Below are 15628 nucleotides of genomic sequence, written 5' to 3' on the forward strand. Positions count from 1 at the left end.
TAAACCGTGTCACAGGATAAAATCCTCTATCTTATCTCTTTCGGTATGGTGTTTGTTTTGTTTACTTTAGTTTTACTATGAAGTTTTTCTTAAATAGTTAGCCTATGATCAAGTGTTCTCCATAATTTGAACTACCCAAGCTAAGAGTGTTCTTGCATTAGTAGTTCCTTAAATCTTCCAGTGCCCGTACTCTCTGCTCCCGGAGGCCTGTTGAATGCATCATATTATATAGTAGCACAGTGTAGTCCTGCCTGAAATGGTGGGGGAATGCTCTAGCCCAGTTGGGGAATACTAGACCTGGTAAACATTTCTTATTACAAAGGAATCACATCACAAACACACCAGTGTCTATCAAAATCATGTTTGTTTGGCATTATGTAGGAGGTGACCACGTGTATGAGCGGACATGCATGTGTCATAGTGCGTCTACGGAGGTCAGAGGACAATTTAAAGGAATCACTTCTCTTTTACCAACATATTGGTTCCAGGAATTGAATTGGGGGTAAGTGCTCTTCCCCACTGAGCTTTTTCAGAAGCCCCACCTTTCAAATACACATATATGTATGTGTGTATGTATGTGTGTGTAATTATCTTCTCAGCTTTTAAAAGTAATTTTTTTTACCCCTAAGTTATCCAGGGGACCTTCCAGGTGGTCATGAGGACCTCAGATGATATTAAACCTCTAAGGTCAGCTAAGTGAGCACTGTAAGCTCCCAGGAACAGGTTGCGGGGACTCTCCGGGCGTCAGGGGCAGAGGGATAACATCAGATACTGTGCTAGGAAAGCCAAGGTATTGATGTCAGGGCTCGAGCTAGAGGAATGGCCCTTGAAGTGGGAGGATTGAATGATGAGCCTTAAAAAGCAGTGCTGTTGTGGTACAAACCATGAACCACTGTGGCTGCAATCTAGAGGTCTGTGAATAAAATATGTTTGGAGCCCAAAGTAGAGCAGATGATTACAAATGGTTTTGTAGCATAAACACAGCTGGAGCCATTTTATTTAAATGAACAGAAAGAGCAGCTTTTTTAAAAGCAAAGCCCATCTTGAGATTCATAAAAGTGCACCCAATGCAAAAGCCTTGGCCAGCAAGCTCAGTAAAACATTCGGGACAGCCAGGGTCAAAGAGTCTTTCACAAATATATTAAGGAATAAAGGCATACTAGAGAGAGAGAGAGTGGTCGGCTAATCAATCACAGAAGGAATGAAAATCATGATAGCTCAAAAATGACTGACTTACTGAACTGACGTATGGTCAGAAAAATAGATGTTAGCAACGAGGCTAACGGAAAGCTGTGTAGGTTATTAGAAAGCAATGGATACTCAGTCCATATAAAGTAGCTATTGATGGAGAGCACTGTTAGAGAATATTTGAAAAATCAAAGGCATAAATCAGTAGTCTGGGAGGAAACGTTCCTCGGCTCCAGCCAAGGATGATCTAGTCCTTTGCTCTGTGAGCGATACTCACCTCAACTCTGACTAAAACAAGAAGGGAAATCTGTACTTGACATGAAAAAGAGCTAAGGAACCCAAACAAAAGGCAATCATGAAGTAAAGTGAGTAGGAGGCAGGACATGGAAAACAATTTTTGGGTGAAACTGTAAAAAGTTGATGCTGCAGAAAAGGGTTACAGCTAATGTGATGGGGAAGTTTCAAAGTGAAGCGGATGCTCAGTAGAGAAAATAAATAAACAGGCGGGTAATTTGAGGTTATGTTCTCTCCTTGTCAGTTCCTTTTTTCTTTTTTTTTTTTCTCCCCTTGAAGTTAAACTCATTGGAAATTCATTCACTGTTTTCAAATTGTATACCACCTTAATGAAGTCTGGACTAAAGTTATTGTGAAGCCATGGATCCAAGCTGTCTGGTAAACTCCTACAGAATCTGCTAGATTATAAGTAGATCCTCACTCAAATTTAGTATCTAATTTAGTATCACGCCTTATGTAACACAACTTCTAAAAGTAGGGTTAACTTGGAGAGAGTTTCATGTGGAGTCCTAGGATTGACCCCAGGATCTTCTGCCTCTCCTTGTGTCGATGTACCTTGTCTGCTGTGGCCTGCCTTCTAAGCCTGACTCCATTACAGCCCTGAGAACTGCCATAGGTCTCACAGCCGGTTCCTCAGTGACACATGCAGAAGGGAGAGCTCATCTGATAGCTTCCCTCCAGCGGGTGTTAGTGTGCATCCTGGTGGCTAGAGAGATGGCTCAGCAGTAAGAGTGCCTGTAATTCCTGCTCCAAGGGGTCCCCACATGCCCTTCTGGCTTCCATAGTATTTCTCTCTCTCTCTCTCTCTCTCTCTCTCTCTCTCTCTCTCTCATACATACATATATAAATAAAATAACAAATTGCATCTTAAAGTAATTTAAAAATCCATTGTGATTGGACAAACAGACATAGGTCACAATCTTTATCATAAATGTGTTGATTTGCCCAGGGTATGAAGGAAGAGTGGTGGGATGTACCAGCTAGCTCATCCTGGACTGCACATTTCTTCAATTCTGTCAAGTCAGTCTCCATAGGACTACATGTGTGGTGGGTATTGTGTTCCCCAAAATATTGTGTGTTCCCTGAAATAAACATATCTGGGGTCAGAGAACAGACAGCCACTAGAACAAAGCCAAAAATGGTGGCTAGAAAATAGGAAGAGTAAGCTCTAACAGAAGTTAGGCGGCGGTAGCACATGCCTTTAATCCCAGCACTTGGGAGGCAGAGCCAGGTGGATCTCTGTGTGTTCAAGGCCACTTTAGAAACAGCTAAGCATGGTGACCCACACCTTTAATCCCAGAAACCCAACCTTTAACCCCAGGGAGTGGGGGCAGAAAGAGAAAGGTATATAAGGCGTGAGGGCCAGGAACTAAGGGTTAAGCATTTAGTTAGTTAAGCATTTGGCTGGAGAAGTATTCAGGCTTTGGAGCAACACAGTTCAGCTGAGATTCATGTGAAGGAGGACTCAGAAGCTTCCAGCCTGAGGAAACAGGATCACCTGAGGAACTAGCAAGGTGAGATAGCTGTGGCTTGTTCTGCTTCTCTGAGCTTCCAGCATTCACCCCAATAACTGGCCTCGGGGTTGGTTTCATTAATAAGAACGTTTAAGATTCCTACTACACTACATGGATGGGGCTGTCCAAATACAATAGATGCTTTTGGGAAGAGAACAATGGTGGTAACTAAGAGATGACCACCTCTTGTCTGAATCTATACTAGAAGGCTAGATGCAAAACAGGTCAGTGGAGATATACAAAGCCAGGAACCTCTAGGCTGTTTTTCATCTCAGTGCCTCTAATGTCCAACTTCTTGTCTTTTTCTATCCAAATGCCTCCCCTCTCTAAGTAGACTGGGTAGTCCTGCTCCATAGCTAGTTGTCCACTTTGACTAGAACAAATGCAGACTATAGGATTTAATACCAGGGGCAGCCAGATAACGACATATGAAAACTTGAGACGCATGCCAAATGTCTTTTCTAGAAAACTGGGTTTCAGATACTGAGAGATTTAGTTTAGACAAGCCCAAACCTTGGTATCTGAGCCAGAATAGGTGAAGTCAAAGATAAGATTGGGTACCTCGAGCAGAGTGGAAGTACAGTTTAAACACACACTGACCAGGAGCTAGCTCTTGGGCTGTAAAAACTATGCATACATTTAATACCAGAGCTGCAGATGTACCCACTGGAAGAATGCTTGCCTAGTATGTGTGACACCCTTGTCTGAGCCTTAGACTGAGGGAAAAAAAAACTTGGAATGTTGGATCCTGCCTTACTTGTTTCTCTATCAAACTATTTTCTGTGAACAGAAAACCTACTTCTAAGAGCTCTAATAATGCCATACATCTTAGGTTCTAGAAGCACAGTGCTGTGGATGTGGTTAGAGCAGGTCTCCAATAATAGTTATGAAGGTATAAGGTTGACATCAGAGAATGGCCATAAAAAAGTGTGTGACACTTGCCCAATGTTGGTTTTTGACCTGGGTATTAGGAGAGGAGAATTCGGCCAATGTATCCTTCCAAAAACCTACCTCAGTTAAATGTGAGGATATTACAGCTACAGCAAAGTACTTCAAGAAATAAATAATAATCTTTGCAATGAGTTTGTTAATGACCTCAATTTTCCTTGCTCCCTGCTTTAATTTAGCAATTTACTTTATCTTCAAGTTACAATGTCACAATTCTGACTAAGCTCAACATAGCATTCCTGTCACTGGTTCTCATGAGCCCTGTGTCTTACTGTTCCATATTTTCTTATGGAGATTTTTCTTTCTCAGGTTGTGCTAAAATTTCACTGCATTCAAACCTGGCAATGCATATGGTGCGTTTATTATTTTTAAACACCGTCTGGAATCCACTGCTTGTCTGCCTGCCTCTCTCTCTCTTTTCACCTTTTCCTTCATCTGTTGCATGCCTCCCCTCCCACCCCCTCCTTCTTCCCTCCGGTATGTTTATGCATTCAGAGAAGAGTCTTCTGGGAAAATAATGGAAGAGAAAAGCTTGTGATTTATCATTACACTATAATGGGTGCCCTGCTTCCTCTGGAGGAGGTCAACCTCTCTGAGAGATACCACAGTCCCTCCTTATTAACGTTCTGTTCCCACTAATGGCTTGGGGTAGGGCAGCCAGGTCTTACAAGGAAGGCATTTAAGAAGAGCACTTTGTTTAATGGAAGCTGGGGGTTTTACGGGGACACATATAGCACCAAGCATTCCTAGGAGAGTGACATATTCATAGATAAAGAACTCCCTCCCCCTAGCCCCTGGGAGTAGCCTTTAAAACATCAGCAGGCCCTTCACCCTTGCTTTCCTATTCTGTGTTTTTTTGTTTTGTTTTGTTTTTCAGTGTTTTTTCTTTCAGGTTCTTATTCTGACACATCTTTACAATTGCAATTCACAATTTTCACCAGCCCTTCTTATTTCAGGCCCTGATCACCTCATTCACTGTTCACTTTTTAATGGATTCTTTATTGGGTCTGCCTTGTTGTCAGCTCTCTTCTTAAGTCCTGGGTTTTATCACATCACAGCCCAGTTTAACTCCTTTACACTCCCTGAATCAAGTTCCAGTTCTTTAGTAGAGGTCCTCTCCAGGCTCCTTCCAGTCCTTACCTCCCTGAAAAAGCCAGACCTGCTCCTGAATTCATAGCCTCTGCATTCACCTGGAGCCTAGAAAATCACATAGGGTGGGGAAGTGTAGAGTGGGAAAACTCAAGAGCTTAAATCTCACAGGGCACAAGAGAAAATAGAATGATGGCTTGTCTTACTTATTTATTCATTCATGTATTGTATGGATGGGTATGTGATGTGTAGGTGTACTCATATGTATGTGGGTGCATGTGTGTTCATGTACATGCATGCACTCATAGTACAGGGGCCCCAGGTATCACTTGAACCCAGAGATAACTGATGAAGTTAGTCTGCCTGGCCAGTTACTTAGGGGATCCTTATCTCCACCTTCCAAGTTTGGCCTCATGCCTAGCTATCATTTATGTAGGTGTGGGGTTCTAAACTCTGGTCCTTACCCCAATACAGCAAGCACTTTTACAGTGAGCCATATCCTCAGCTCCACAATGTGCCCTTTTCCAATGATGTTTCAAAGGATATAGAGACAGGTCCTACATTTGGAGACAATTCATTTTGTGTCTCAATCCTGGTCACAGAGCTCGGTCCATGGCAGAAAATAATAAAAGAAAGAAGTAGCAAATGATAAGATTAATGAATGAAATTCAGTGAAATTCTAAGATAAAATTTAAAGGAAAAAAAGAATTAGGCATGGGGCATTAATTTCAAAGTGTGGTGCCAGGAAATAAGTAGTGAGTTTAAAAACCCATCCCTATCTAATGATACGTGATGAGCCACAGAGAATTGTGCCAACGACATTGTCCGTTTCACACATGTAAGTACCCCCTAATTATTCCCTTCAATATAAATGATGCAAGATGGCTGCAGACTAGGGGAAAGTTCACACAGGCACGTTTGTGATGTGATATGATTTATTACCACTTTCCAGAAAGGGGTAAAAAGAGAGAGGCTTTCCAAGGTCATAGACTAACTGCAGTAGTGTTTACGAGCAGGAGACAGTCACTACTTCTAACTGTTTCTCCTGTTACAAAGCTTAAATGCTGCAGTTGAGTCATAGGTTGCTGGTTTAATTGACTGCTGAGAAGACGCACAACAGGGATGTCCTAGCTTTCAGGCTTGTCTTTGTCATGACACAGTCTTGGTCTGTTATTTAGTGAATAGTTGGTGTACCGCCTGGCCCTAATCCACAGCTCTAAGTCATTTTAAAAATAGTTCTAATGCATGTCTGTGTTATGACTTCCTGAAAACACCATAAGCATACATAATATACAGATTAGTTAAACAGTAGCTACACAAACACATAAAAGAGTATTATGCAAATATTAAAATTAATGCAGAATTGGGTAGATTCACTTACCCTCCTATAAAATATATCCAAACTAGTTTTTAGATTTAAAACTTAAGTTTCAAAATAATACTGACACCTTTTTCTCCACTGCAACAAAATCATGCTGTGAAGCCCAGACTAAGCTTGAAATCTTAATCCTCCTGCCTTGCGCTGTGGAGTCCTGAGATTACAAGTGTGTACCTCCACCTTTGGCCTCTGATGATATTTTTAAATTTTGTTTTATAATTCATTTTGCAGTCTCTGTCACTCTCCTAAAATACTAGACAAGAAGTTAACAGTATGTGCATGTGCTGAATACAAATAGTGGAAATGCATTGACTGGGTAAGAAGGGCCATTTTATTTGAACGTCTTACCAAGAAAACATTTGATTTTATGGTGAAAGTGTGAATTGGGGACCAGAACTCCAATGGCTAACCCTGCTTTTGTCGCAGGTGATGTAAAATAATTTTGGATTCATTCTGCAATCATAGTCTGAGCTTTAATATTGATGGCCAAATTGGCTGTATATGAGAGCTCACGAGAAACACCATCAATATCTCTCTGAGAGGATTCTCAATGTGGATTAATTAGGGACTTGGGAGTCCCGCCCCAAAGTAGGTGGTACCATCCTGTAATACAAGGGCCCAGATGGAATAACAGGCATAAAAAGAGAAAACCCATTATAATGTAGACGTTCTTTCTCTTTGCTTCCTAGCTATCATGAGAAGAACAGCTTCTTCTCTTCTTACTTTATACCACCAATGCTCTGCCTCCATTGGAGGCCCAGAAACAAAGAGTGAGCCCAAATGAGTTATTCCTCACTTAAAAATTCTCTAAAAATCAACACACATAGTGATAGTGTGTATGAGTGGAGAGGGTGTTGTGCCATAGATCAATAAAGGAATCTATGAAGAATGATGCATCCTTTTGCCCATCTACACATCCACCTGCACCTATTATCTGTCTGTTCATCTACCTATATTAATTTGGTGTGCTATTAATAAAATAAAGATGGTAAATCACATGGCAAAAAAAGCAATTTTTTATAGTTCTGGAGGCTAGGATATTCCAGGTCAGTGTCTAGGGAAGTCATTCTATCAAGGTTTTAAATGGTGTTTTGACTAGTTTAATGTCAACTCAACAAGCTATTATCACCTGAGAGGAAGGAATCTCAATTGAGAAATGCCCCCAGAAGATCAGGCTGTAGCCAAGCTTGTAGGACATTTTCTTACTTAGTGATCAATGGCAAAAGGCCCAGGCCATTGTGGGTGGAGATACCATCAGTCTGATGGTCCTGGATTCTATGAGAAAGCAGGCTGAGCAAGCCTTGTTAACAAGCAATCCAGTAAACACCGCCCTTCCATAGCTTCTCCATCTGCTCCTGCTTCCAGGTTCCCACCCTGTTTCTGTTGCTGTTTTGCCTTCTGTCAGTGATGAACGGTGATTTCAAAGTGTAAACCAAATATACCCTTTCTTCTTAAAGTTGCTTTTGGCTATGGTGCTTCATCACAGCACTAGAAACCTTAAGACATATGGTCTTCTTATATCATCACATAGTAGACTAAGAAAGTGAGCACTGGTCCCTAGTCTCACTGGGGAAAATAGGATTATTATCCTTACGACCTCATCTAAACTTTATCTTATCTCAAGGACATTGCGAACCAAGATTTTGAAATTAAAATTTGTGGTGTATACAACACTTAATCCACAGTTCTATATTCTCTCTCTCTCTCTCTCTCTCTCTCTCTCTCTCTCTCTCTCTCTCTCTTCTCCTCTCTCTCCCCATTTACTTATGCATATACACATAAAGTAAGTTCAACATGTGATTAGGATATGCTCCATCAAGAGAGGATTAAAGGCATGGACACATACACTAAAGAAACAATATTATATTCCAATGTACTTTTGAAAAATTTTTTAAAAATTACATTTATTTTAGAAGAATCTATTAACACATAATGGTAAATAAACCATTTATTTCCCTTTTTGGCTTAATATGGATCTTTTTTCTTTGTAATATTGCTCGCTGAGTGTGAAGACTAAATTCATCTATTAGTTTTTAATCAGTTATCATTTTGTCATTGAATAAAACACAATTAATTATGTTATTAAATAATTTATTTGATCATTGTACTAGCCAGAAAATAGTAAACTGTTAAACTCTTCTTTGTATATAATTAATAATTGTATATAGCAGAAAATAATTTGACATTATTAAACAATCACCATTTAATTATTTCAGTTAGCAAAATCTATTAAATAGCATTCAATCCATTTTCCTACAATTATGCTGTTTGCTAAATTGTTTTTAATTTGCCCTTAAAAACAAGATAAATTTTTAAAAACCACATTTCCCCACATAATTTTAAGAAGATTAAACACCTCAATACATCAAAGATAATTTTAAGATGAAACCTTTGTTGTTGTTGTTTTTAATTACAAACTTTGACCAGTCTTACAAAACAGTTATTTCTGATAAATCCAACTAAATTTCATCTTTGGATTTCATGAACAAAGAATTAAATCTTCTTTAAGATGGTAGTATTTATACATTTAATAACTTTGAATTTTAATCCAATGTTAATTTTCTGCTTTTGAGTTCTTCTGTTTCTGCAGTCACAGATTTGGGCACTGAAATGGATTAAGTGTAGTATTTTATCATATAAAATGTTGTTCTAGTTTTTACAAATGCCTTCCTCCATCAGAATGTTAATTTCCTGAAGTACAAAGGGCAATGTGTTTGTGCATGTGTATCTGTGTGTTTTAATTCCCCATTTACTTGAATAATTGCATCAATATTGGACTTTGAATCGAATAGGAACAGATAAATTGGTTGATGATTAGCTCAGAATGTTGACTTAAGCTTATAGGGGTCTTTTTGGAGAGGTTACAAGTTTTAAGCAATTTTAATGACCCAGTCACAAGGTTTTCTAAACTAAACACATCCTGTTTTCAAGATTAGCTGTTAGTCACATCTCTAAACTCCAAGTCTCTTCTATGTACTAATACCAAGGTAATTAAAAATTGAAAATCATCAATATTGCTGTTTTAGCCTATTTGAGAAGCCAGGTAAAATGGCCTAGACTCAGCTATAACTAAAATACCTTAGAAAAGAATGTGATTGCATTATGTTCTTTTGGCTGAGTGAAACGAATATGATATATCTTTTTAAATTGCTCTCTATGATTCTTCTAATGACTTGACATTTGATCATTATTTTCCGAGTACTATTTAAGTTCATATTTCATTCCTCTTTCAGGTTTTCACAGTCTCTGATTCCACCTTTATTTTAAGGTCCATCTCAAATATTGAATCCTTATGAGATTTCTTAGATATCCCTTCCCCAATCACATTTTTCTTTTTATTTCTGCCTGAGTGGAGACTATTTTGTGTCCTCCACTGAAGCTCTTCTTACTTTGAAGAAAATCAAGATCTTTGCTCCCTTCTCAAACATAAACCCATTCAGATGACAGACCTTGTGTTTGTGTTGTTTACATAAACAGAATGCAGATGACTCTCCTGTTTTCTAGGTGGGTGTAAAAAATGAGGTGAGATCAAAACTTGCCTTTCTTTGGTGACTGTCCTACTAGGGTGTAACAGATGATGCTAAGAGCTGGGTGAAGACAAGAATGACTCTACAGGGTCCTAATCTGCTCACTTCTTACATCACTCTTTCCTGTGCCCTGCATTCTTAGCCTTCAGTTGTCACAGCTGATATGGACCTAGCTCTGCTCCTGCATTGGCAACTCTGGCATCCATCAACTCAGATTTCACAACCTTTCTGACCTCCTGCAATACCCCACCCACAGCGATTCGGTCATGTCAGGTACAGAGTTTTTCTGCAGCTGCACAGATCTGAAGGATGACATTGGCTCTGCCTGTCTCAACAGAATCCCACCCCCCACCATTTTTAAATACACATGTTGACTTGTCAACATCGATAGGGCTGCTTTGCCTCATCCTGCTTAGTGAGGAGCCATCAGGAAACTGTTACCTCTGGCCATTTCTTTCAAAAATATTTATTTTATTGTGTTTATGTTTCCGTGTGTGTGTGTGTGTGTGTGTGTGTGTGTCTACCTATAGAATCCAGAGGAAGGTATTACAGTCACAGGAGGAACTGATGTTATAGGAGACTGTGACCTGCTGCACATGGGTGCTGAGAACTGTACTGGATTTCTCTGGAAGGACAACAAGAGCTCTTAACCACAGAGCCATCTCTTCAGGCCCCTCTGGTTACTCCCAACACTATTATCTCTTATTGTGGCAAGTAGAGCAAAACTCTGATTAGTTTTTTGTTTTAATGAAATAAAATTCTGGCTCTCTACCCCACTTAATTTTCCTTTCAAGTTAGAAAGGAAGTCTTCAATACATTTGCATTTCAGATTCAAAATTTGTATTTAAGGCGCTGAACAGGGTCCTTTGCACATTGACAGCTTCCTTTTTAGCTTTTCCCAGACTGGGCTCTGTAATGTGTTGAGTCTTAATTTGCCGAATATGTGCATTGGCATAATGTTTAATTAGGTTCCGTGTCAACTTTAAATCTAACACCATCAGCATCTAATGAAATAACAGAAGCACTTGGCTTCTGCCTCGTGGATCTTAAGAAATTCTCTTCCTTTGACTGACTAACTCACTTAAAAACAAATTAAAAAGTAAACAAATAAAGATAATGGGGGAAAATGGGAACTCAGTTACCAAGATGAGGTATTCCTATGACCATGGATGTAAGACAGAAGTAAACAGAATCCAAGTGACTATTAAGGGAAATCAGATGGATCCTCCCCTACACAATTAGCAAAACTTGAACAGATGGAAGTAAATTACATTTATGCATATAAAGTTATTTTCTTGTTGGCTAACATTACTGCTCAGGTGGGCTTCACTTTTTTTTTTCATCCTTCTTTTCAGTTGAATTCAGGGGCTCTGATAGGAACTATGAGGAAGCACAAGAGATGTAAACCCATTCTTAGCCTTCAAGGAGGCTATAACCTCAAGGCTGAGCAGCGGTGATAATACAAGCCCAAAGCAGTACAACTGGGGAGGCGTCAGCTTGTGACCTGGGGAATGTGGGCTAGCACAGACTAGGCTCATGTTTCCTTTCCAGTGAAAAGGTAATGTCAAAGCCTTGTCTGGGTCAAATGGTTAGCACAACGTTGTGCACGTATGTCACTACCATGCACACAAGAAATACACATCGTATTTCAATTGTTAGTATGAACTGAATGTTAAGGTATCTATTGTCTTAAAAAAAAAAAAGGAAAATGTGATGAATCCAGCATATGCTAGTTCTCTATTGCTTTTGACTAAATTAGCACAAGCTTAGTGACTTCCAGCAATATATTATTGCATGGTTCTGAGGGTCAGAGAGCTTGATATCCGTTTTCCAGGCCTCTATCTAACATGCTGATATGTCTTGCTCCTTTTCGAAGCATCTGCATGCTTTGGCTACTCTCCTTTTTCCTCTTGCTATTCACACTCTTTGACATTGGTCGATACAGAACTTCCTACTTCTCTATAGAAACACCTTATCCTTATTATCCAGGGGAAGTGTAACAAATTACCTAAAATCACATGCTTATTTTGAAACCCTTAACAGAGTCATGTTTAAGAGAGTCCTTTTGTTTTATAAAGTGACTGTTGCAGGATCTAGAAAGAAATCTCCAAATACAGTCCAGGTTATGGTTTAGTTTATCATACACTTTTTGAGAGAAAAAGCTCTGGAAGTGGTCTATAGAATGCTGCCAACTCATCTTCACCCATTTAACCAACCATTCTATAGTTCCTTATGGAAGCTTCAAGATGCCCTCGTCTTTTCTGGGAGCCACATTATTTAAAGCAATGTGTTCACTTACATTAAAAAATAATGGAACAAATGAAAGTTCACAGGCACTATCTACTGCTCAGGGAGAAAACAGAGAGTGGGAATGCCTTTGATATGAGATGGTTCTGTTTTGGGTTTTTTTTTTATTGGCTCTTTTTAAATGATCCCAATGGCATCATCAATATAGCTTAGAAAGAAGCAAGGTAATTCCACGGGGCTTCTGTAGTTCACCTACTGAGATAACATGTATCTCTAAATCCTAGATCTTTGACCTTTGGGGAAGCTCCAGGCTTGGAGATTTTGAAAGTCAATTTTCTTCCTTATCTTTGGTCTTTATCCAAAATATCTATATCCACCACCCCCCCTCCTATAAAAAGTTGTCCCTTTACAAAAATATACAAATATATTATTTGAGTGAAAATAGCTTTTTCTATCTGTTTCATCAAATGCATTCTTGTTATCTCATAGGAGAAGGGCCATCACGGAATTTTATATCTAGAGTTCACCTGTCCTTTCCCCATCTAGCCTGCTGACTAGAAATGCCTTCAGACTTTTAGGGGACAGAGAAGAACTTTTATTCCAGCTGAGCCCCACAGCAATTCTGTATTACAAGTCAAGAACAGAGGTCCATAGAAGTTAAGTGAGTCACACAAGCCTACACCATATAGTCAGAAAAAGAACTTAACATCACATTTCTCCTGTTAAACTATCCTTTACACACTGTCCACAGTTCAGCATTCAATAGGCTATGTTGTTGGATAGACCTGCAGACTTTCAGGTTTTATGTTTTTAAAGTTCAGTAATGACTGAAGATAATTAAATTCTGACACACATATATGTATACATCTATTTTAATACATGGAGAGGAGATTAAGAAATCTTAACTTTGGAAGGAAAGTTGAGTTCTGATTGGTTGATGTGCCTCTATTAGTCAGTATGTAAACTGGACATGACTCAGAAATTCAAGGTAAAAAGTGTCCTGCTTCTGGTTATAAGTGTTTTTGTTTGTTTGTTTTTGTTTATTCCTGAAGTCCCCTGCAGTAAGAGTTAGGACTGAGACATCTTTGGCCAGGTGTTTTGATGAATCTTGGTTTTGGTGAACATACACACAAACAAGAGAGACAGTCAGACAGAGAGATAGAGGGAGACAAACAGACATAGAAAGAGGGAGAGAGAAAGAGACAGAGAGAGGCTCTGTTCACTTTCTGCCTGGCTCTTAGGGTTTCAGTTACTGTGTTACAGGGCTTGCCCTAAATGTTTAGCCCATCTGCTCAGGGAACGATGCCTTCACCACAATTATCTAATCGTATTACAGTAGAATATCAAACACAGCATGAGTGACAAGGGTGGAGCTGCTCAAAGTCAAGGGAAACAGGAGGATTCAACACAAAGCATGGTGCCAAGTATGTGTCTTAAGTGTAAAATGTACATTCTTGTCTTCGAGAGGCTTCTGGATGCTCGTGTTAAGAAATGAAATGAGCTGATTTGGCATACTGGCTTGACTGAGAAAATGTCAGCTCCGAACAGTCTGTCCAACATGACGGGGGCTCTTGTGGAATACCCGTGTATTTCCTACAGACTCCTGAAGGCAGCATTGCACTTGTTGAAAACTAATGACTCCTTTGTATAGTCTTTTGAATGAATACAATCTATTATATGCAAATCACATTTGAATATATTCAAGTTGGACATACCTTTCTGTTTGCCAGAGCTCAGCTTGCTCTATTACATGAGGCCATTCCCACACCTAGGTTGCCTGCCTGAAACCTTAGTGCATGTGTTTGCAACTGCCAACCCAGTCTCTGCAGCATCTTCTGTTGTCTCGTGATTTACAGCCTTTAATTAAGTTTTGACAACCTCTGTGGTCGCTGCAGTTTTTACAATGGGCAAAGTAGGGTTGAGGGGGCTCTACTGTCTCTGTTACAAGATGTGTATACACTATGTCTGACAAGCCTTCTATATCATTTGAGGAAATTCATATACAATGAAAACATCAAGCTTTCTATTGAAATTACTAGCAGTTTCAAGATAGGGGTATCAGATAAATAAATACTCTGAGTGTGGAGCCTGCCCAGGCTGAAAACCTATGATGATGACCCTAGGCTTAGGGGGTCATCTTATCACTACATTCTCTACTACATAGCCCTTTCAGTTTGAATGGGATGGATGTATCTACGGAGTGGGAGAAATTTAAGGCTCTTATGTTTGTATTCTCCTCAGGAGAAGACTGGAAAAATGTGGTAGATAAAATGTGTCACTAGCAGGAAAGGTAAGTGACCCTTGTCTACTTGACATAAAAACAAATCATTATTAAGCCTTAGCCTTTCCTTTTGTGTTCATGCCCAATATCTCATGTCACAATGTAAGCATCATACAGTTTTAAAAGTGCAGTGTCTTTAAAAATTCAAACACTTTAAAAGTCCAATCTTTTTAAAACATCAAAAGTCTCTCTAAAACTCCAAAATCCCTTTAAAGTTAAAAGTCTCTTTATCCATGGGTTCTTGTAAAATCAAAACAAGTTAATACTTTTTTATTCTAAGACAGAACAACCAGGACACAGTCACAATCAATTCAAATCAAATACAAAAAAAAAAAAAAAAGCACAAACAGCAAACAGCGTGGTGTCAGACAGCTGAGAGTCTGTCATGATCTTCTGGACACCTCCAGAGGGGCTTCTATCACTTCTCCAGCTGCACCCTCTGCAGTACATCAGCTTGTTTCCTAGGCTTAACCTTCCTCCGCTCCTCAGCTTTCGTGATCCTTGGTGACCATCCCATGGTATTGGCATTTCTGGGATACATCTTCACCAATGGCCTCTTTGGCTCTCATTGGGGACTCTGACTTGCCACATAGCGTCAAGACTCAAATTCTCTTCCTGACCCCTTCAGTCCTTCTACTGCAACTGAGGCTGCACCTTTACCTTCTGGCTGTCTTTCAGGAATCTTAGGTCTGCCACACAGTGCCAATCTTCAGTCACTTTTCATGAGCCCTTCATGCATTTAAAACCAGTATCCTCTTAAATAATACCAACTTTGGCCACCGGCACAAGGTACGGCTTTGGCCCCTCTGGACCATGGCTTCTGTGTACTGACTCTGAAGAAACACTTCCCAGAATATTTGGTCTCGGTGATGATGGTCTCTTCTTAATCCCAGCTGATTATTATCCCAGCTGATTCTTCAGCTCCAGATGACCAGAATCAATTTCCCCAGCAAAGCAACACTTATGCTTTAGTGGTTCTTAATTTAAAACACCACAGAAATGACCCTGACATAATTCCCACAATAGCTCACCAAGCTTTGAACACTCAACGGCTTTTCTAGTGCAGCATTCTGAAGTCCTTCCACAGTCTCCCCAATCAGTCAGCTCAGTCACTGCAACACCCCACTCTTGCGATGAATTTCTACCTGAGGGTGTCTACTGC

Source organism: Onychomys torridus, chromosome 11 (assembly GCF_903995425.1).
Source record: "Onychomys torridus chromosome 11, mOncTor1.1, whole genome shotgun sequence".
NCBI classification, from domain to species: Eukaryota; Metazoa; Chordata; class Mammalia; order Rodentia; family Cricetidae; genus Onychomys; species Onychomys torridus.